Genomic DNA, 19,349 nt, shown 5'->3' with positions numbered 1-19,349 from the left:
CCATATCAAGTTGAATTCATGTTTATGTACTTTCTTAATTTGAATACTATTCAAGAAAAGTAGCAAAAAGATCATGTTGATGTGCCTTCTTAATAGGAAAACAACTTAAGAAATGTAGGAAAATGTTTGAGAAATTTTGTCTGAAAAGAAATCTACAAAAGATACATATGGCACATTGGTAGACTCTAAACCCAAGAAATGACTTGTAAAATAAAAATACCTTTGTGTGTCTTTGTACTTTTTGAATGAATGAACTCTGTTTATCAAAGTAAAATGCACATCAAAGTAACAAAAAGTCACCACAACGTAAAACTATAAAAATCTTTCAGGTTTTATGCAAAAAAAAAAATTTTTTGTTTTCTAATATAGGGGGTATAGCTCAGTGGTAGAGCATTTGACTGCAGATCAAGAGGTCCTTGGTTAGACTCCGAGTGCCCCCTGTGGACACTTTTTCAACAGATTAATCATGCTTTTTTACCTTTATGTTCATGAAAGGTTTAGAACCATATGAAGTTGAATTCATGTTTATGTACTTTCATAATGTGGATTCTGATTAAGAAATGTAGCAAAAAGATCATGTTGATGTGCCTTTTTAATATGAAAACAACTTAAGAAATGGATCAAAATGCTCGAGAAATTTTGTCTGAAATGAAAGCTACAAAAGATACATGTGGCACATTGGTAGAATCTAAACCCAAGAAATGACTTGTAAAATAAAAATACCTTTGTGTTTCTTTGTACATTTTGGATTAATGAACTCTGTTTAACAAAGTAAAATGCACATCAAAGTAATAAAAAGTCACCACAATGTAAAACTGTGTGAAAATCTTTCAGGTTTTATGCAAAAAAAAAAAGTTGATGTTTTCAAATATAGGGGGTATAGCACAGTGGTAGAGCATTTGACTGCAGATCAAGAGGTTCTTGGTTCAACTCCGAGTGCCCCCTGTATGCACTTTTTCAACAGATTAAACATGCTTTTTTACCTTTATGTTCATGGAGGTTTTAGAACCATATCAAGCTGAATTCATGTTTATGTACTTTCTTAATTTGAATACTATTTAAGAAAAGTAGCAAAAAGATCATGTTGATGTGCCTTCTTAATAGGAAAACAACTTAAGAAATGTAAGGAAATGCTTGAGAAATTTTGTCTGAAAAGAAATCTACAAAAGATACATATGGCACATTGGTAGACTCTAAACCCAAGAAATGACGTGTAAAATAAAAATACTTTTCTGTTTCTTTGTACTTTTTGAATTATTGAACTCTGTTAATCAAAGTAAAAAAAAAAAAAAAAAAGGTTTATGTTTTCAAATATAGGGGGTATAGCTCAGTGGTAGAGCATTTGACTGCAGATCAAGAGGTCCTTGGTTCAACTCCGAGTGCCCCCTGTATGCACTTTTTCAACAGATTAAACATGCCATTTTACCTATATGTTCATGGAAGTTTTAGAACCATATGAAGTTGAATTCATGTTTATATACTTTCTTAATTTGAATACTATTTAAGAAAAGTAGCAAAAAGATCATGTTGATGTGCCTTCTTAATAGGAAAACAACTTAAGAAATGTAGGGAAATGCTTGAGAAAATTTGTCTGAAAAGAAATCTACAACAGATACATATGGCACATTGGTAGACTCTAAACCCAAGAAATGACTTGTAAAATAAAAATACTTTTGTGTTTCTTTGTACTTTTTGAATTATTAAACGCTGTTTATCAAAGTAAAATGCACATCAAAGTAATAAAAAGTCACCACAATGTAAAACTGTGTAAAAATCTTTCAGGTTTTATGCAAAAAAAAAAAAAGTTTTTGTTTTCTAATATAGGGGGTATAGCTCAGTGGTAGAGCATTTGACTGCAGATCAAGAGGTCCTTGGTTCGACTCCGAGTGCCCCCTGTGGACACTTTTTCAACAGATTCAACATGCTTTTTTACCTTTATGTTCATGAAAGGTTTAGAACCATATGAAGTTGAATTCATGTTTATGTACTTTCCTAATGTGGATTCTGATTAAGAAATGTAGCAAAAAGATCATGTTGATGTGCCTTCTTAATATGAAAACAACTCAAGAAATGTAGGAAAATGCTTGAGAAATTTTGTCTGAAAAGAAATCTACAAAAGATACATATGGCACATTGGTAGACTCTAAACCCAAGAAATTACTTGTAAAATAAAAATACCTTTGTGTTTCTTTGTACTTTTTGGATTAATAAACTCTGTTTAACAAAGTAAAATGCACATCAAAGTAATAAAAAGTCACCACAATGCAAATCTGTAAAAATATTTCAGCTTTTATGCAAAAAAAAAAAAAAAAAAAATTTTTGTTTTCAAATATAGGGGGTATAGCTCAGTGGTAGAGCATTTGACTGCAGATCAAGAGGTCCTTGGTTCAACTCCGAGTGCCCCCTGTATGCACTTTTTCAACAGATTAAACATGCTTTTTTACCTTTATGTTCATGGAGGTTTTAGAACCATATCAAGCTGAATTCATGTTTATGTACTTTCTTAATTTGAATACTATTTAAGAAAAGTAGCAAAAAGATCATGTTGATGTGCCTTCTTAATAGGAAAACAACTTAAGAAATGTAAGGAAATGCTTGAGAAATTTTGTCTGAAAAGAAATCTACAAAAGATACATATGGCACATTGGTAGACTCTAAACCCAAGAAATGACGTGTAAAATAAAAATACTTTTCTGTTTCTTTGTACTTTTTGAATTATTGAACTCTGTTAATCAAAGTAAAAAAAAAAAAAAAAAAGGTTTATGTTTTCAAATATAGGGGGTATAGCTCAGTGGTAGAGCATTTGACTGCAGATCAAGAGGTCCTTGGTTCAACTCCGAGTGCCCCCTGTATGCACTTTTTCAACAGATTAAACATGCCATTTTACCTATATGTTCATGGAAGTTTTAGAACCATATGAAGTTGAATTCATGTTTATATACTTTCTTAATTTGAATACTATTTAAGAAAAGTAGCAAAAAGATCATGTTGATGTGCCTTCTTAATAGGAAAACAACTTAAGAAATGTAGGGAAATGCTTGAGAAAATTTGTCTGAAAAGAAATCTACAACAGATACATATGGCACATTGGTAGACTCTAAACCCAAGAAATGACTTGTAAAATAAAAATACTTTTGTGTTTCTTTGTACTTTTTGAATTATTAAACGCTGTTTATCAAAGTAAAATGCACATCAAAGTAATAAAAAGTCACCACAATGTAAAACTGTGTAAAAATCTTTCAGGTTTTATGCAAAAAAAAAAAAAGTTTTTGTTTTCTAATATAGGGGGTATAGCTCAGTGGTAGAGCATTTGACTGCAGATCAAGAGGTCCTTGGTTCGACTCCGAGTGCCCCCTGTGGACACTTTTTCAACAGATTCAACATGCTTTTTTACCTTTATGTTCATGAAAGGTTTAGAACCATATGAAGTTGAATTCATGTTTATGTACTTTCCTAATGTGGATTCTGATTAAGAAATGTAGCAAAAAGATCATGTTGATGTGCCTTCTTAATATGAAAACAACTCAAGAAATGTAGGAAAATGCTTGAGAAATTTTGTCTGAAAAGAAATCTACAAAAGATACATATGGCACATTGGTAGACTCTAAACCCAAGAAATTACTTGTAAAATAAAAATACCTTTGTGTTTCTTTGTACTTTTTGGATTAATAAACTCTGTTTAACAAAGTAAAATGCACATCAAAGTAATAAAAAGTCACCACAATGCAAATCTGTAAAAATATTTCAGCTTTTATGCAAAAAAAAAAAAAAAAAAAATTTTTGTTTTCAAATATAGGGGGTATAGCTCAGTGGTAGAGCATTTGACTGCAGATCAAGAGGTCCTTGGTTCAACTCCGAGTGCCCCCTGTATTCACTTTTTCAACAGATTCAACATGCTTTTTTACCTATATGTTCATGGAAGTTTTAGAACCATATGAAGTTGAATTCATGTTTATGTACTTTCTTAATGTGGATTCTGATTAAGAAATGTAGCAAAAAGATCATGTTGATGTGCCTTCTTAATATGAAAACAACTTAAGAAATGTAGGAAAATGCTTGAGAAATTTTGTCTGAAAAGAAATCTACAAAAGATACATATGGCACATTGGTAGAATCTAAACCCAAGAAATGACTTGTAAAATAAAAATACCTTTGTGTTTCTTTGTACTTTTTGAATTAATGAACTCTGTTTAACAAAGTAAAATGCACATCAAAGTAATAAAAAGTCACCACAATGTAAAACTGTAAAAATCTTTCAGCTTTTATGCAAAAAAAAAAAAAAAAAGTTTATGTTTTCAAATATAGGGGGTATAGCTCAGTGGTAGAGCATTTGACTGCAGATCAAGAGGTCCTTGGTTCAACTCCTAGTGCCCCCTGTATGCACTTTTTCAACAGATTAAACATGCCATTTTACCTATATGTTCATGGAAGTTTTAGAACCATATGAAGTTGAATTCATGTTTATATACTTTCTTAATTTGAATACTATTTAAGAAAAGTAGCAAAAAGATCATGTTGATGTGCCTTCTTAATAGGAAAACAACTTAAGAAATGTAGGGAAATGCTTGAGAAATTTTGTCTGAAAAGAAATCTACAACAGATACATATGGCACATTGGTAGACTCTAAACCCAAGAAATGACTTGTAAAATAAAAATACTTTTGTGTTTCTTTGTACTTTTTGAATTATTAAACGCTGTTTATCAAAGTAAAATGCACATCAAAGTAATAAAAAGTCACCACAATGTAAAACTGTGTAAAAATCTTTCAGGTTTTATGCAAAAAAAAAAAAAGTTTTTGTTTTCTAATATAGGGGGTATAGCTCAGTGGTAGAGCATTTGACTGCAGATCAAGAGGTCCTTGGTTCAACTCCGAGTGCCCCCTGTATTCACTTTTTCAACAGATTAAACATGCTTTTTTACCTATATGTTCATGGAAGTTTTAGAACGATATGAAGTTGAATTCATGTTTATGTACTTTCTTAATGTGGATTCTGATTAAGAAATGTAGCAAAAAGATCATGTTGATGTGCCTTCTTAATATGAAAACAACTTAAGAAATGTAGGAAAATGCTTGAGAAATTTTGTCTGAAAAGAAATCTACAAAAGACACATATGGCACATTGGTAGAATCTAAACCCAAGAAATGACTTGTAAAATAAAAATACCTTTGTGTTTCTTTGTACTTTTTGAATTAATGAACTCTGTTTAACAAAGTAAAATGCACATCAAAGTAATAAAAAGTCACCACAATGTAAAACTGTGTAAAAATCTTTCAGCTTTTATGCAAAAAAAAAAAAAAAAAAGGTTTTGTTTTCAAATATAGGGGGTATAGCTCAGTGGTAGAGCATTTGACTGCAGATCAAGAGGTCCTTGGTTCAACTCTGAGTGCCCCCTGTATGCACTTTTTCAACAGATTAAACATGCCATTTTACCTATATGTTCATGGAAGTTTTAGAACCATATGAAGTTGAATTCATGTTTATATACTTTCTTAATTTGAATACTATTTAAGAAAAGTAGCAAAAAGATCATGTTGATGTGCCTTCTTAATAGGAAAACAACTTAAGAAATGTAGGGAAATGCTTGAGAAATTTTGTCTGAAAAGAAATCTACAACAGATACATATGGCACATTGGTAGACTCTAAACCCAAGAAATGACTTGTAAAATAAAAATACTTTTGTGTTTCTTTGTACTTTTTGAATTATTAAACGCTGTTTATCAAAGTAAAATGCACATCAAAGTAATAAAAAGTCACCACAATGTAAAACTGTGTAAAAATCTTTCAGGTTTTATGCAAAAAAAAAAAAAGTTTTTGTTTTCTAATATAGGGGGTATAGCTCAGTGGTAGAGCATTTGACTGCAGATCAAGAGGTCCTTGGTTCGACTCCGAGTGCCCACTGTGGACACTTTTTCAACAGATGCTTTTTTACCTTTATGTTCATGAAAGGTTTAGAACCATATGAAGTTGAATTCATGTTTATGTACTTTCCTAATGTGGATTCTGATTAAGAAATGTAGCAAAAAGATCATGTTGATGTGCCTTCTTAATATGAAAACAACTCAAGAAATGTAGGAAAATGCTTGAGAAATTTTGTCTGAAAAGAAATCTACAAAAGATACATATGGCACATTGGTAGACTCTAAACCCAAGAAATTACTTGTAAAATAAAAATACCTTTGTGTTTCTTTGTACTTTTTGGATTAATAAACTCTGTTTAACAAAGTAAAATGCACATCAAAGTAATAAAAAGTCACCACAATGTAAAACTGTGTAAAAATCTTTCAGGTTTTATGCAAAAAAAAAAAAAGTTTTTGTTTTCTAATATAGGGGGTATAGCTCAGTGGTAGAGCATTTGACTGCAGATCAAGAGGTCCTTGGTTCAACTCCGAGTGCCCCCTGTATTCACTTATTCAACAGATTAAACATGCTTTTTTACCTATATGTTCATGGAAGTTTTAGAACGATATGAAGTTGAATTCATGTTTATGTACTTTCTTAATGTGGATTCTGATTAAGAAATGTAGCAAAAAGATCATGTTGATGTGCCTTCTTAATATGAAAACAACTTAAGAAATGTAGGAAAATGCTTGAGAAATTTTGTCTGAAAAGAAATCTACAAAAGATACATATGGCACATTGGTAGAATCTAAACCCAAGAAATGACTTGTAAAATAAAAATACCTTTGTGTTTCTTTGTACTTTTTGAATTAATGAACTCTGTTTAACAAAGTAAAATGCACATCAAAGTAATAAAAAGTCACCACAATGTAAAACTGTGTAAAAATCTTTCAGCTTTTATGCAAAAAAAAAAAAAAAAAAAGTTTTTGTTTTCAAATATAGGGGGTATAGCTCAGTGGTAGAGCATTTGACTGCAGATCAAGAGGTCCTTGGTTCAACTCCGAGTGCCCCCTGTATGCACTTTTTCAACAGATTAAACATGCCATTTTACCTATATGTTCATGGAAGTTTTAGAACCATATGAAGTTGAATTCATGTTTATATACTTTCTTAATTTGAATACTATTTAAGAAAAGTAGCAAAAAGATCATGTTGATGTGCCTTCTTAATAGGAAAACAACTTAAGAAATGTAGGGAAATGCTTGAGAAATTTTGTCTGAAAAGAAATCTACAACAGATACATATGGCACATTGGTAGACTCTAAACCCAAGAAATGACTTGTAAAATAAAAATACTTTTGTGTTTCTTTGTACTTTTTGAATTATTAAACGCTGTTTATCAAAGTAAAATGCACATCAAAGTAATAAAAAGTCACCACAATGTAAAACTGTGTAAAAATCTTTCAGGTTTTATGCAAAAAAAAAAAAAGTTTTTGTTTTCTAATATAGGGGGTATAGCTCAGTGGTAGAGCATTTGACTGCAGATCAAGAGGTCCTTGGTTCGACTCCGAGTGCCCCCTGTGGACACTTTTTCAACAGATGCTTTTTTACCTTTATGTTCATGAAAGGTTTAGAACCATATGAAGTTGAATTCATGTTTATGTACTTTCCTAATGTGGATTCTGATTAAGAAATGTAGCAAAAAGATCATGTTGATGTGCCTTCTTAATATGAAAACAACTCAAGAAATGTAGGGAAATGCTTGAGAAATTTTGTCTGAAAAGAAATCTACAAAAGATACATATGGCACATTGGTAGACTCTAAACCCAAGAAATTACTTGTAAAATAAAAATACCTTTGTGTTTCTTTGTACTTTTTGAATGAATGAACTCTGTTTATCAAAGTAAAATGCACATCAAAGTAATAAAAAGTCACCACAATGCAAATCTGTAAAAATATTTCAGCTTTTATGCAAAAAAATAAAATAAAAAAATTTTTGTTTTCAAATATAGGGGGTATAGCTCAGTGGTAGAGCATTTGACTGCAGATCAAGAGGTCCTTGGTTCAACTCCGAGTGCCCCCTGTATTCACTTTTTCAACAGATTCAACATGCTTTTTTTACCTATATGTTCATGGAAGTTTTAGAACCATATGAAGTTGAATTCATGTTTATGTACTTTCTTAATGTGGATTCTGATTAAGAAATGTAGCAAAAAGATCATGTTGATGTGCCTTTTTAATATGAAAACAACTTAAGAAATGTAGGAAAATGCTTGAGAAATTTTGTCTGAAAAGAAATCTACAAAAGATACATATGGCACATTGGTAGAATCTAAACCCAAGAAATAACTTGTAAAATAAAAATACCTTTGTGTTTCTTTGTACTTTTTGAATTAATGAACTCTGTTTAACAAAGTAAAATGCACATCAAAGTAATAAAAAGTCACCACAATGTAAAACTGTGTAAAAATCTTTCAGTTTTTATGCAAAAAAAAAAAAAAGTTTATGTTTTCAAATATAGGGGGTATAGCTCAGTGGTAGAGCATTTGACTGCAGATCAAGAGGTCCTTGGTTTAACTCCGAGTGCCCCCTGTATGCACTTTTTCAACAGATTAAACATGCCATTTTACCTATATGTTCATGGAAGTTTTAGAACCATATGAAGTTGAATTCATGTTTATATACTTTCTTAATTTGAATACTATTTAAGAAAAGTAGCAAAAAGATCATGTTGATGTGCCTTCTTAATAGGAAAACAACTTAAGAAATGTAGGGAAATGCTTGAGAAATTTTGTCTGAAAAGAAATCTACAACAGATACATATGGCACATTGGTAGACTCTAAACCCAAGAAATGACTTGTAAAATAAAAATACTTTTGTGTTTCTTTGTACTTTTTGAATTATTAAACGCTGTTTATCAAAGTAAAATGCACATCAAAGTAATAAAAAGTCACCACAATGTAAAACTGTGTAAAAATCTTTCAGATTTTATGCCAAAAAAAAAAAAGTTTTTGTTCTCTAATATAGGGGGTATAGCTCAGTGGTAGAGCATTTGACTGCAGATCAAGAGGTCCTTGGTTCAACTCCGAGTGCCCCCTGTATTCACTTTTTCAACAGATTAAACATGCTTTTTTACCTATATGTTCATGGAAGTTTTAGAACGATATGAAGTTGAATTCATGTTTATGTACTTTCTTAATGTGGATTCTGATTAAGAAATGTAGCAAAAAGATCATGTTGATGTGCCTTCTTAATATGAAAACAACTTAAGAAATGTAGGAAAATGCTTGAGAAATTTTGTCTGAAAAGAAATCTACAAAAGATACATATGGCACATTGGTAGAATCTAAACCCAAGAAATGACTTGTAAAATAAAAATACCTTTGTGTTTCTTTGTACTTTTTGAATTAATGAACTCTGTTTAACAAAGTAAAATGCACATCAAAGTAATAAAAAGTCACCACAATGTAAAACTGTGTAAAAATCTTTCAGCTTTTATGCAAAAAAAATAAAAAAAAGTTTTTGTTTTCAAATATAGGGGGTATAGCTCAGTGGTAGAGCATTTGACTGCAGATCAAGAGGTCCTTGGTTCAACTCCGAGTGCCCCCTGTATGCACTTTTTCAACAGATTAAACATGCCATTTTACCTATATGTTCATGGAAGTTTTAGAACCATATGAAGTTGAATTCATGTTTATATACTTTCTTAATTTGAATACTATTTAAGAAAAGTAGCAAAAAGATCATGTTGATGTGCCTTCTTAATATGAAAACAACTTAAGAAATGTAGGAAAATGCTTGAGAAATTTTGTCTGAAAAGAAATCTACAACAGATACATATGGCACATTGGTAGACTCTAAACCCAAGAAATGACTTGTAAAATAAAAATACTTTTGTGTTTCTTTGTACTTTTTGAATTATTAAACGCTGTTTATCAAAGTAAAATGCACATCAAAGTAATAAAAAGTCACCACAATGTAAAACTGTGTAAAAATCTTTCAGGTTTTATGCAAAAAAAAAAAAAGTTTTTGTTTTCTAATATAGGGGGTATAGCTCAGTGGTAGAGCATTTGACTGCAGATCAAGAGGTCCTTGGTTCGACTCCGAGTGCCCACTGTGGACACTTTTTCAACAGATGCTTTTTTACCTTTATGTTCATGAAAGGTTTAGAACCATATGAAGTTGAATTCATGTTTATGTACTTTCCTAATGTGGATTCTGATTAAGAAATGTAGCAAAAAGATCATGTTGATGTGCCTTCTTAATATGAAAACAACTCAAGAAATGTAGGAAAATGCTTGAGAAATTTTGTCTGAAAAGAAATCTACAAAAGATACATATGGCACATTGGTAGACTCTAAACCCAAGAAATTACTTGTAAAATAAAAATACCTTTGTGTTTCTTTGTACTTTTTGGATTAATAAACTCTGTTTAACAAAGTAAAATGCACATCAAAGTAATAAAAAGTCACCACAATGTAAAACTGTGTAAAAATCTTTCAGGTTTTATGCAAAAAAAAAAAAAGTTTTTGTTTTCTAATATAGGGGGTATAGCTCAGTGGTAGAGCATTTGACTGCAGATCAAGAGGTCCTTGGTTCAACTCCGAGTGCCCCCTGTATTCACTTTTTCAACAGATTAAACATGCTTTTTTACCTATATGTTCATGGAAGTTTTAGAACGATGTGAAGTTGAATTCATGTTTATGTACTTTCTTAATGTGGATTCTGATTAAGAAATGTAGCAAAAAGATCATGTTGATGTGCCTTCTTAATATGAAAACAACTTAAGAAATGTAGGAAAATGCTTGAGAAATTTTGTCTGAAAAGAAATCTACAAAAGACACATATGGCACATTGGTAGAATCTAAACCCAAGAAATGACTTGTAAAATAAAAATACCTTTGTGTTTCTTTGTACTTTTTGAATTAATGAACTTTGTTTAACAAAGTAAAATGCACATCAAAGTAATAAAAAGTCACCACAATGTAAAACTGTGTAAAAATCTTTCAGCTTTTATGCAAAAAAAATAAAAAAAAGTTTTTGTTTTCAAATATAGGGGGTATAACTCAGTGGTAGAGCATTTGACTGCAGATCAAGAGGTCCTTGGTTCAACTCCGAGTGCCCCCTGTATGCACTTTTTCAACAGATTAAACATGCCATTTTACCTATATGTTCATGGAAGTTTTAGAACCATATGAAGTTGAATTCATGTTTATATACTTTCTTAATTTGAATACTATTTAAGAAAAGTAGCAAAAAGATCATGTTGATGTGCCTTCTTAATATGAAAACAACTTAAGAAATGTAGGAAAATGCTTGAGAAATTTTGTCTGAAAAGAAATCTACAACAGATACATATGGCACATTGGTAGACTCTAAACCCAAGAAATGACTTGTAAAATAAAAATACTTTTGTGTTTCTTTGTACTTTTTGAATTATTAAACGCTGTTTATCAAAGTAAAATGCACATCAAAGTAATAAAAAGTCACCACAATGTAAAACTGTGTAAAAATCTTTCAGGTTTTATGCAAAAAAAAAAAAAGTTTTTGTTTTCTAATATAGGGGGTATAGCTCAGTGGTAGAGCATTTGACTGCAGATCAAGAGGTCCTTGGTTCGACTCCGAGTGCCCACTGTGGACACTTTTTCAACAGATGCTTTTTTACCTTTATGTTCATGAAAGGTTTAGAACCATATGAAGTTGAATTCATGTTTATGTACTTTCCTAATGTGGATTCTGATTAAGAAATGTAGCAAAAAGATCATGTTGATGTGCCTTCTTAATATGAAAACAACTCAAGAAATGTAGGAAAATGCTTGAGAAATTTTGTCTGAAAAGAAATCTACAAAAGATACATATGGCACATTGGTAGACTCTAAACCCAAGAAATTACTTGTAAAATAAAAATACCTTTGTGTTTCTTTGTACTTTTTGGATTAATAAACTCTGTTTAACAAAGTAAAATGCACATCAAAGTAATAAAAAGTCACCACAATGTAAAACTGTGTAAAAATCTTTCAGGTTTTATGCAAAAAAAAAAAAAGTTTTTGTTTTCTAATATAGGGGGTATAGCTCAGTGGTAGAGCATTTGACTGCAGATCAAGAGGTCCTTGGTTCAACTCCGAGTGCCCCCTGTATTCACTTTTTCAACAGATTAAACATGCTTTTTTACCTATATGTTCATGGAAGTTTTAGAACGATGTGAAGTTGAATTCATGTTTATGTACTTTCTTAATGTGGATTCTGATTAAGAAATGTAGCAAAAAGATCATGTTGATGTGCCTTCTTAATATGAAAACAACTTAAGAAATGTAGGAAAATGCTTGAGAAATTTTGTCTGAAAAGAAATCTACAACAGATACATATGGCACATTGGTAGACTCTAAACCCAAGAAATGACTTGTAAAATAAAAATACTTTTGTGTTTCTTTGTACTTTTTGAATTATTAAACGCTGTTTATCAAAGTAAAATGCACATCAAAGTAATAAAAAGTCACCACAATGTAAAACTGTGTAAAAATCTTTCAGGTTTTATGCAAAAAAAAAAAAAAGTTTTTGTTTTCTAATATAGGGGGTATAGCTCAGTTGTAGAGCATTTGACTGCAGATCAAGAGGTCCTTGGTTCGACTCCGAGTGCCCCCTGTGGACACTTTTTCAACAGATGCTTTATTACCTTTATGTTCATGAAAGGTTTAGAACCATATGAAGTTGAATTCATGTTTATGTACTTTCCTAATGTGGATTCTGATTAAGAAATGTAGCAAAAAGATCATGTTGATGTGCCTTCTTAATATGAAAACAACTCAAGAAATGTAGGAAAATGCTTGAGAAATTTTGTCTGAAATGAAAGCTACAAAAGATACATGTGGCACATTGGTAGAATCTAAACCCAAGAAATGACTTGTAAAATAAAAATTCCTTTGTGTTTCTTTATACTTTTTGAATTAATGAACTCTGTTTAACAAAGTAAAATGCACATCAAAGTAATAAAAAGTCACCACAATGTAAAACTGTGTAAAAATCTTTCAGCTTTTATGCAAAAAAAAAAAAAAAAGTTTACGTTTTCAAATATAGGGGGTATAGCTCAGTGGTAGAGCATTTGACTGCAGATCAAGAGGTCCTTGGTTCAACTCCGAGTGCCCCCTGTATGCACTTTTTCAACAGATTAAACATGCCATTTTACCTATATGTTCATGGAAGTTTTAGAACCATATGAAGTTGAATTCATGTTTATATACTTTCTTAATTTGAATACTATTTAAGAAAAGTAGCAAAAAGATCATGTTGATGTGCCTTCTTAATAGGAAAACAACTTAAGAAATGTAGGGAAATGCTTGAGAAATTTTGTCTGAAAAGAAATCTACAACAGATACATATGGCACATTGGTAGACTCTAAACCCAAGAAATGACTTGTAAAATAAAAATACTTTTGTGTTTCTTTGTACTTTTTGAATTATTAAACGCTGTTTATCAAAGTAAAATGCACATCAAAGTAATAAAAAGTCACCACAATGTAAAACTGTGTAAAAATCTTTCAGGTTTTATGCAAAAAAAAAAAAGTTTTTGTTTTCTAATATAGGGGGTATAGCTCAGTGGTAGAGCATTTGACTGCAGATCAAGAGGTCCTTGGTTCAACTCCGAGTGCCCCCTGTATTCACTTTTTCAACAGATTAAACATGCTTTTTTACCTATATGTTCATGGAAGTTTTAGAACGATATGAAGTTGAATTCATGTTTATGTACTTTCTTAATGTGGATTCTGATTAAGAAATGTAGCAAAAAGATCATGTTGATGTGCCTTCTTAATATGAAAACAACTTAAGAAATGTAGGAAAATGCTTGAGAAATTTTGTCTGAAAAGAAATCTACAAAAGATACATATGGCACATTGGTAGAATCTAAACCCAAGAAATGACTTGTAAAATAAAAATACCTTTGTGTTTCTTTGTACTTTTTGAATTAATGAACTCTGTTTAACAAAGTAAAATGCACATCAAAGTAATAAAAAGTCACCACAATGTAAAACTGTGTAAAAATCTTTCAGCTTTTATGCAAAAAAAAAAAAAAAAAGTTTTTGTTTTCAAATATAGGGGGTATAGCTCAGTGGTAGAGCATTTGACTGCAGATCAAGAGGTCCTTGGTTCAACTCCGAGTGCCCCCTGTATTCACTTTTTCAACAGATTCAACATGCTTTTTTACCTATATGTTCATGGAAGTTTTAGAACCATATGAAGTTGAATTCATGTTTATGTACTTTCTTAATGTGGATTCTGATTAAGAAATGTAGCAAAAAGATCATGTTGATGTGCCTTCTTAATATGAAAACAACTTAAGAAATGTATCAAAATGCTCGAGAAATTTTGTCTGTAATCAAAGCTACAAAAGATACATGTGGCACATTGGTAGAATCTAAACCCAAGAAATGACTTGTAAAATAAAAATACCTTTGTGTTTCTTTGTACTTTTTGGATTAATGAACTCTGTTTAACAAAGTAAAATGCACATCAAAGCAATAAAAAGTCACCACAATGCAAATCTGTAAAAATATTTCAGCTTTTATGCAAAAAAAAAAAATAAAAAATTTTTTATTTTCAAATATAGGGGGTATAGCTCAGTGGTAGAGCATTTGACTGCAGATCAAGAGGTCCTTGGTTCAACTCCGAGTGCCCCCTGTATTCACTTTTTCAACAGATTAAACATGATTTTTTACCTATATGTTCATGGAAGTTTTAGAACGATATGAAGTTGAATTCATGTTTATGTACTTTCTTAATGTGGATTCTGATTAAGAAATGTAGCAAAAAGATCATGTTGATGTGCCTTCTTAATATGAAAACAACTTAAGAAATGTAGGAAAATGCTTGAGAAATTTTGTCTGAAAAGAAATCTACAAAAGATACATATGGCACATTGGTAGAATCTAAACCCAAGAAATGACTTGTAAAATAAAAATACCTTTGTGTTTCTTTGTATTTTTTGAATTAATGAACTCTGTTTAACAAAGTAAAATGCACATCAAAGTAATAAAAAGTCACCACAATGTAAAACTGTGTAAAAATCTTTCAGCTTTTATGCAAAAAAAAAAAAAAAAAGTTTATGTTTTCAAATATAGGGGGTATAGCTCAGTGGTAGAGCATTTGACTGCAGATCAAGAGGTGCTTCGTTCAACTCCGAGTGCCCCCTGTATGCACTTTTTCAACAGATTAAACATGCCATTTTACCTATATGTTCATGGAAGTTTTAGAACCATATGAAGTTGAATTCATGTTTATGTACTTTCTTAATTTGAATACTATTTAAGAAAAGTAGGAAAAAGATCATGTTGATGTTCCTTCTTAATAGGAAAACAACTTAAGAAATGTAGGGAAATGCTTGAGAAATTTTGTCTGAAAAGAAATCTACAACAGATACATATGGCACATTGGTAGACTCTAAACCCAAGAAATGACTTGTAAAATAAAAATACTTTTGTGTTTCTTTGTACTTTTTGAATTATTAAACGCTGTTTATCAAAGTAAAATGCACATCAAAGTAATAAAAAGTCACCACAATGTAAAACTGTGTAAAAATCTTTCAGGTTTTATGCAAAAAAAAAAAAAGTTTTTGTTTTCTAATATAGGGGGTATAGCTCAGTGGTAGAGCATTTGACTGCAGATCAAGAGGTCCTTGGTTCAACTCCGAGTGCCCCCTGTATTCACTTTTTCAACAGATTAAACATGCTTTTTTACCTATATGTTCATGGAAGTTTTAGAACGATATGAAGTTGAATTCATGTTTATGTACTTTCTTAATGTGGATTGAGAAATGCTTGAGAAATTTTGTCTGAAAAGAAATCTACAAAAGATACATATGGCACATTGGTAGAATCTAAACCCAAGAAATGACTTGTAAAATAAAAATACCTTTGTGTTTCTTTGTACTTTTTGAATTAATGAACTCTGTTTAACAAAGTAAAATGCACATCAAAGTAATAAAAAGTCACCACAATGTAAAACTGTGTAAAAATCTTTCAGCTTTTATGCAAAAAAAAAAAAAAAAAGTTTATGTTTTCAAATATAGGGGGTATAGCTCAGTGGTAGAGCATTTGACTGCAGATCAAGAGGTCCTTTGTTCAACTCCGAGTGCTCCCTGTATGCACTTTTTCAACAGATTAAACATGCCATTTTACCTATATGTTCATGGAAGTTTTAGAACCATATGAAGTTGAATTCATGTTTATATACTTTCTTAATTTGAATACTATTTAGGAAAAGTAGCAAAAAGATCATGTTGATGTGCCTTCTTAATAGGAAAACAACTTAAGAAATGTAGGGAAATGCTTGAGAAATTTTGTCTGAAAAGAAATCTACAAAAGATACATATGGCACATTGGTAGACTCTAAACCCAAGAAATTACTTGTAAAATAAAAATACCTTTGTGTTTCTTTGTACTTTTTGGATTAATAAACTCTGTTTAACAAAGTAAAATGCACATCAAAGTAATAAAAAGTCACCACAATGCAAATCTGTAAAAATATTTCAGCTTTTATGCAAAAAAATAAAATAAAAAAATTTTTGTTTTCAAATATAGGGGGTATAGCTCAGTGGTAGAGCATTTGACTGCAGATCAAGAGGTCCTTGGTTCAACTCCGAGTGCCCCCTGTATTCACTTTTTCAACAGATTCAACATGCTTTTTTACCTATATGTTCATGGAAGTTTTAGAACCATATGAAGTTGAATTCATGTTTATGTACTTTCTTAATGTGGATTCTGATTAAGAAATGTAGCAAAAAGATCATGTTGATGTGCCTTCTTAATATGAAAACAACTTAAGAAATGTAGGAAAATGCTTGAGAAATTTTGTCTGAAAAGAAATCTACAAAAGATACATATGGCACATTGGTAGAATCTAAACCCAAGAAATGACTTGTAAAATAAAAATACCTTTGTGTTTCTTTGTACTTTTTGAATTAATGAACTCTGTTTAACAAAGTAAAATGCACATCAAAGTAATAAAAAGTCACCACAATGTAAAACTGTGTAAAAATCTTTCAGCTTTTATGCAAAAAAAAAAAAAAAAAGTTTATGTTTTCAAATATAGGGGGTATAGCTCAGTGGTAGAGCATTTGACTGCAGATCAAGAGGTCCTTGGTTCAACTCCGAGTGCCCCCTGTATGCACTTTTTCAACAGATTAAACATGCCATTTTACCTATATGTTCATGGAAGTTTTAGAACCATATGAAGTTGAATTCATGTTTATATACTTTCTTAATTTGAATACTATTTAAGAAAAGTAGCAAAAAGATCATGTTGATGTGCCTTCTTAATAGGAAAACAACTTAAGAAATGTAGGGAAATGCTTGAGAAATTTTGTCTGAAAAGAAATCTACAACAGATACATATGGCACATTGGTAGACTCTAAACCCAAGAAATGACTTGTAAAATAAAAATACTTTTGTGTTTCTTTGTACTTTTTGAATTATTAAACGCTGTTTATCAAAGTAAAATGCACATCAAAGTAATAAAAAGTCACCACAATGTAAAACTGTGTAAAAATCTTTCAGGTTTTATGCAAAAAAAAAAAAAGTTTTTGTTTTCTAATATAGGGGGTATAGCTCAGTGGTAGAGCATTTGACTGCAGATCAAGAGGTCCTTGGTTCAACTCCGAGTGCCCCCTGTATGCACTTTTTCAACAGATTAAACATGCCATTTTACCTATATGTTCATGGAAGTTTTAGAACCATATGAAGTTGAATTCATGTTTATATACTTTCTTAATTTGAATACTATTTAAGAAAAGTAGCAAAAAGATCATGTTGATGTGCCTTCTTAATATGAAAACAACTTAAGAAATGTAGGAAAATGCTTGAGAAATTTTGTCTGAAAAGAAATCTACAACAGATACATATGGCACATTGGTAGACTCTAAACCCAAGAAATGACTTGTAAAATAAAAATACTTTTGTGTTTCTTTGTACTTTTTGAATTATTAAACGCTGTTTATCAAAGTAAAATGCACATCAAAGTAATAAAAAGTCACCACAATGTAAAACTGTGTAAAAATCTTTCAGGTTTTATGCAAAAAAAAAAAAAAGTTTTTGTTTTCTAATATAGGGGGTATAGCTCAGTGGTAGAGCATTTGACTGCAGATCAAGAGGTCCTTGGTTCGACTCCGAGTGCCCCCTGTGGACACTTTTTCAACAGATGCTTTATTACCTTTATGTTCATGAAAGGTTTAGAACCATATGAAGTTGAATTCATGTTTATGTACTTTCCTAATGTAGATTCTGATTAAGAAATGTAGCAAAAAGATCATGTTGATGTGCCTTCTTAATATGAAAACAACTCAAGAAATGTAGGAAAATGCTTGAGAAATTTTGTCTGAAATGAAAGCTACAAAAGATACATGTGGCACATTGGTAGAATCTAAACCCAAGAAATGACTTGTAAAATGAAAATTCCTTTGTGTTTCTTTATACTTTTTGAATTAATGAACTCTGTTTAACAAAGTAAAATGCACATCAAAGTAATAAAAAGTCACCACAATGTAAAACTGTGTAAAAATCTTTCAGCTTTTATGCAAAAAAAAAAAAAAAAGTTTATGTTTTCAAATATAGGGGGTATAGCTCAGTGGTAGAGCATTTGACTGCAGATCAAGAGGTCCTTGGTTCAACTCCGAGTGCCCCCTGTATGCACTTTTTCAACAGATTAAACATGCCATTTTACCTATATGTTCATGGAAGTTTTAGAACCATATGAAGTTGAATTCATGTTTATATACTTTCTTAATTTGAATACTATTTAAGAAAAGTAGCAAAAAGATCATGTTGATGTGCCTTCTTAATAGGAAAACAACTTAAGAAATGTAGGGAAATGCTTGAGAAATTTTGTCTGAAAAGAAATCTACAACAGATACATATGGCACATTGGTAGACTCTAAACCCAAGAAATGACTTGTAAAATAAAAATACTTTTGTGTTTCTTTGTACTTTTTGAATTATTAAACGCTGTTTATCAAAGTAAAATGCACATCAAAGTAATAAAAAGTCACCACAATGTAAAACTGTGTAAAAATCTTTCAGGTTTTATGCAAAAAAAAAAAAAGTTTTTGTTTTCTAATATAGGGGGTATAGCTCAGTGGTAGAGCATTTGACTGCAGATCAAGAGGTCCTTGGTTCAACTCCGAGTGCCCCCTGTATTCACTTTTTCAACAGATTAAACATGCTTTTTTACCTATATGTTCATGGAAGTTTTAGAACGATATGAAGTTGAATTCATGTTTATGTACTTTCTTAATGTGGATTCTGATTAAGAAATGTAGCAAAAAGATCATGTTGATGTGCCTTCTTAATATGAAAACAACTTAAGAAATGTAGGAAAATGCTTGAGAAATTTTGTCTGAAAAGAAATCTACAAAAGATACATATGGCACATTGGTAGAATCTAAACCCAAGAAATGACTTGTAAAATAAAAATACCTTTGTGTTTCTTTGTACTTTTTGAATTAATGAACTCTGTTTAA

The 19,349-nt window shown here is 30.8% G+C and overlaps 33 non-coding genes across 33 annotated transcripts; all 33 read left to right on the top strand.

The window, feature by feature from the left end:
* Positions 1-368: 368 nt before the first annotated feature.
* On the top strand, positions 369-440 carry TRNAC-GCA (transfer RNA cysteine (anticodon GCA)). The gene has a single exon. It is a non-coding gene; the product is annotated as a tRNA-Cys (tRNA).
* An 876-nt stretch (positions 441-1,316) lies between these two features.
* TRNAC-GCA (transfer RNA cysteine (anticodon GCA)) lies at positions 1,317-1,388 on the top strand. Its single transcript has one exon. It is a non-coding gene; the product is annotated as a tRNA-Cys (tRNA).
* Positions 1,389-1,823: 435 nt separating this feature from the next.
* On the top strand, positions 1,824-1,895 carry TRNAC-GCA (transfer RNA cysteine (anticodon GCA)). Its single transcript has one exon. It is a non-coding gene; the product is annotated as a tRNA-Cys (tRNA).
* A 439-nt stretch (positions 1,896-2,334) lies between these two features.
* Positions 2,335-2,406, top strand: TRNAC-GCA (transfer RNA cysteine (anticodon GCA)). The gene has a single exon. It is a non-coding gene; the product is annotated as a tRNA-Cys (tRNA).
* A 371-nt stretch (positions 2,407-2,777) lies between these two features.
* On the top strand, positions 2,778-2,849 carry TRNAC-GCA (transfer RNA cysteine (anticodon GCA)). The gene has a single exon. It is a non-coding gene; the product is annotated as a tRNA-Cys (tRNA).
* A 435-nt stretch (positions 2,850-3,284) lies between these two features.
* Positions 3,285-3,356, top strand: TRNAC-GCA (transfer RNA cysteine (anticodon GCA)). The gene has a single exon. It is a non-coding gene; the product is annotated as a tRNA-Cys (tRNA).
* A 439-nt stretch (positions 3,357-3,795) lies between these two features.
* TRNAC-GCA (transfer RNA cysteine (anticodon GCA)) lies at positions 3,796-3,867 on the top strand. Its single transcript has one exon. It is a non-coding gene; the product is annotated as a tRNA-Cys (tRNA).
* A 437-nt stretch (positions 3,868-4,304) lies between these two features.
* Positions 4,305-4,376, top strand: TRNAC-GCA (transfer RNA cysteine (anticodon GCA)). The gene has a single exon. It is a non-coding gene; the product is annotated as a tRNA-Cys (tRNA).
* Positions 4,377-4,811: 435 nt separating this feature from the next.
* Positions 4,812-4,883, top strand: TRNAC-GCA (transfer RNA cysteine (anticodon GCA)). Its single transcript has one exon. It is a non-coding gene; the product is annotated as a tRNA-Cys (tRNA).
* Positions 4,884-5,323: 440 nt separating this feature from the next.
* On the top strand, positions 5,324-5,395 carry TRNAC-GCA (transfer RNA cysteine (anticodon GCA)). The gene has a single exon. It is a non-coding gene; the product is annotated as a tRNA-Cys (tRNA).
* Positions 5,396-5,830: 435 nt separating this feature from the next.
* Positions 5,831-5,902, top strand: TRNAC-GCA (transfer RNA cysteine (anticodon GCA)). The gene has a single exon. It is a non-coding gene; the product is annotated as a tRNA-Cys (tRNA).
* A 428-nt stretch (positions 5,903-6,330) lies between these two features.
* TRNAC-GCA (transfer RNA cysteine (anticodon GCA)) lies at positions 6,331-6,402 on the top strand. The gene has a single exon. It is a non-coding gene; the product is annotated as a tRNA-Cys (tRNA).
* A 441-nt stretch (positions 6,403-6,843) lies between these two features.
* TRNAC-GCA (transfer RNA cysteine (anticodon GCA)) lies at positions 6,844-6,915 on the top strand. Its single transcript has one exon. It is a non-coding gene; the product is annotated as a tRNA-Cys (tRNA).
* Positions 6,916-7,350: 435 nt separating this feature from the next.
* On the top strand, positions 7,351-7,422 carry TRNAC-GCA (transfer RNA cysteine (anticodon GCA)). The gene has a single exon. It is a non-coding gene; the product is annotated as a tRNA-Cys (tRNA).
* A 432-nt stretch (positions 7,423-7,854) lies between these two features.
* Positions 7,855-7,926, top strand: TRNAC-GCA (transfer RNA cysteine (anticodon GCA)). Its single transcript has one exon. It is a non-coding gene; the product is annotated as a tRNA-Cys (tRNA).
* A 437-nt stretch (positions 7,927-8,363) lies between these two features.
* TRNAC-GCA (transfer RNA cysteine (anticodon GCA)) lies at positions 8,364-8,435 on the top strand. The gene has a single exon. It is a non-coding gene; the product is annotated as a tRNA-Cys (tRNA).
* A 435-nt stretch (positions 8,436-8,870) lies between these two features.
* TRNAC-GCA (transfer RNA cysteine (anticodon GCA)) lies at positions 8,871-8,942 on the top strand. The gene has a single exon. It is a non-coding gene; the product is annotated as a tRNA-Cys (tRNA).
* Positions 8,943-9,381: 439 nt separating this feature from the next.
* On the top strand, positions 9,382-9,453 carry TRNAC-GCA (transfer RNA cysteine (anticodon GCA)). The gene has a single exon. It is a non-coding gene; the product is annotated as a tRNA-Cys (tRNA).
* Positions 9,454-9,888: 435 nt separating this feature from the next.
* TRNAC-GCA (transfer RNA cysteine (anticodon GCA)) lies at positions 9,889-9,960 on the top strand. The gene has a single exon. It is a non-coding gene; the product is annotated as a tRNA-Cys (tRNA).
* A 428-nt stretch (positions 9,961-10,388) lies between these two features.
* TRNAC-GCA (transfer RNA cysteine (anticodon GCA)) lies at positions 10,389-10,460 on the top strand. The gene has a single exon. It is a non-coding gene; the product is annotated as a tRNA-Cys (tRNA).
* A 946-nt stretch (positions 10,461-11,406) lies between these two features.
* Positions 11,407-11,478, top strand: TRNAC-GCA (transfer RNA cysteine (anticodon GCA)). Its single transcript has one exon. It is a non-coding gene; the product is annotated as a tRNA-Cys (tRNA).
* Positions 11,479-11,906: 428 nt separating this feature from the next.
* TRNAC-GCA (transfer RNA cysteine (anticodon GCA)) lies at positions 11,907-11,978 on the top strand. The gene has a single exon. It is a non-coding gene; the product is annotated as a tRNA-Cys (tRNA).
* A 939-nt stretch (positions 11,979-12,917) lies between these two features.
* TRNAC-GCA (transfer RNA cysteine (anticodon GCA)) lies at positions 12,918-12,989 on the top strand. The gene has a single exon. It is a non-coding gene; the product is annotated as a tRNA-Cys (tRNA).
* Positions 12,990-13,423: 434 nt separating this feature from the next.
* On the top strand, positions 13,424-13,495 carry TRNAC-GCA (transfer RNA cysteine (anticodon GCA)). The gene has a single exon. It is a non-coding gene; the product is annotated as a tRNA-Cys (tRNA).
* A 439-nt stretch (positions 13,496-13,934) lies between these two features.
* On the top strand, positions 13,935-14,006 carry TRNAC-GCA (transfer RNA cysteine (anticodon GCA)). Its single transcript has one exon. It is a non-coding gene; the product is annotated as a tRNA-Cys (tRNA).
* Positions 14,007-14,445: 439 nt separating this feature from the next.
* TRNAC-GCA (transfer RNA cysteine (anticodon GCA)) lies at positions 14,446-14,517 on the top strand. Its single transcript has one exon. It is a non-coding gene; the product is annotated as a tRNA-Cys (tRNA).
* Positions 14,518-15,463: 946 nt separating this feature from the next.
* Positions 15,464-15,535, top strand: TRNAC-GCA (transfer RNA cysteine (anticodon GCA)). Its single transcript has one exon. It is a non-coding gene; the product is annotated as a tRNA-Cys (tRNA).
* An 879-nt stretch (positions 15,536-16,414) lies between these two features.
* Positions 16,415-16,486, top strand: TRNAC-GCA (transfer RNA cysteine (anticodon GCA)). Its single transcript has one exon. It is a non-coding gene; the product is annotated as a tRNA-Cys (tRNA).
* Positions 16,487-16,925: 439 nt separating this feature from the next.
* TRNAC-GCA (transfer RNA cysteine (anticodon GCA)) lies at positions 16,926-16,997 on the top strand. Its single transcript has one exon. It is a non-coding gene; the product is annotated as a tRNA-Cys (tRNA).
* Positions 16,998-17,432: 435 nt separating this feature from the next.
* On the top strand, positions 17,433-17,504 carry TRNAC-GCA (transfer RNA cysteine (anticodon GCA)). Its single transcript has one exon. It is a non-coding gene; the product is annotated as a tRNA-Cys (tRNA).
* A 436-nt stretch (positions 17,505-17,940) lies between these two features.
* TRNAC-GCA (transfer RNA cysteine (anticodon GCA)) lies at positions 17,941-18,012 on the top strand. The gene has a single exon. It is a non-coding gene; the product is annotated as a tRNA-Cys (tRNA).
* Positions 18,013-18,443: 431 nt separating this feature from the next.
* Positions 18,444-18,515, top strand: TRNAC-GCA (transfer RNA cysteine (anticodon GCA)). Its single transcript has one exon. It is a non-coding gene; the product is annotated as a tRNA-Cys (tRNA).
* A 435-nt stretch (positions 18,516-18,950) lies between these two features.
* Positions 18,951-19,022, top strand: TRNAC-GCA (transfer RNA cysteine (anticodon GCA)). The gene has a single exon. It is a non-coding gene; the product is annotated as a tRNA-Cys (tRNA).
* The last annotated feature ends 327 nt before the right edge of the window (positions 19,023-19,349 follow it).

This window comes from Ranitomeya imitator, chromosome 1 (genome assembly GCF_032444005.1).
Source record: "Ranitomeya imitator isolate aRanImi1 chromosome 1, aRanImi1.pri, whole genome shotgun sequence".
NCBI classification, from domain to species: Eukaryota; Metazoa; Chordata; class Amphibia; order Anura; family Dendrobatidae; genus Ranitomeya; species Ranitomeya imitator.
Note: the sequence above shows the minus strand (reverse complement) of the source record. Positions and strands in the feature narration are given on the sequence as shown.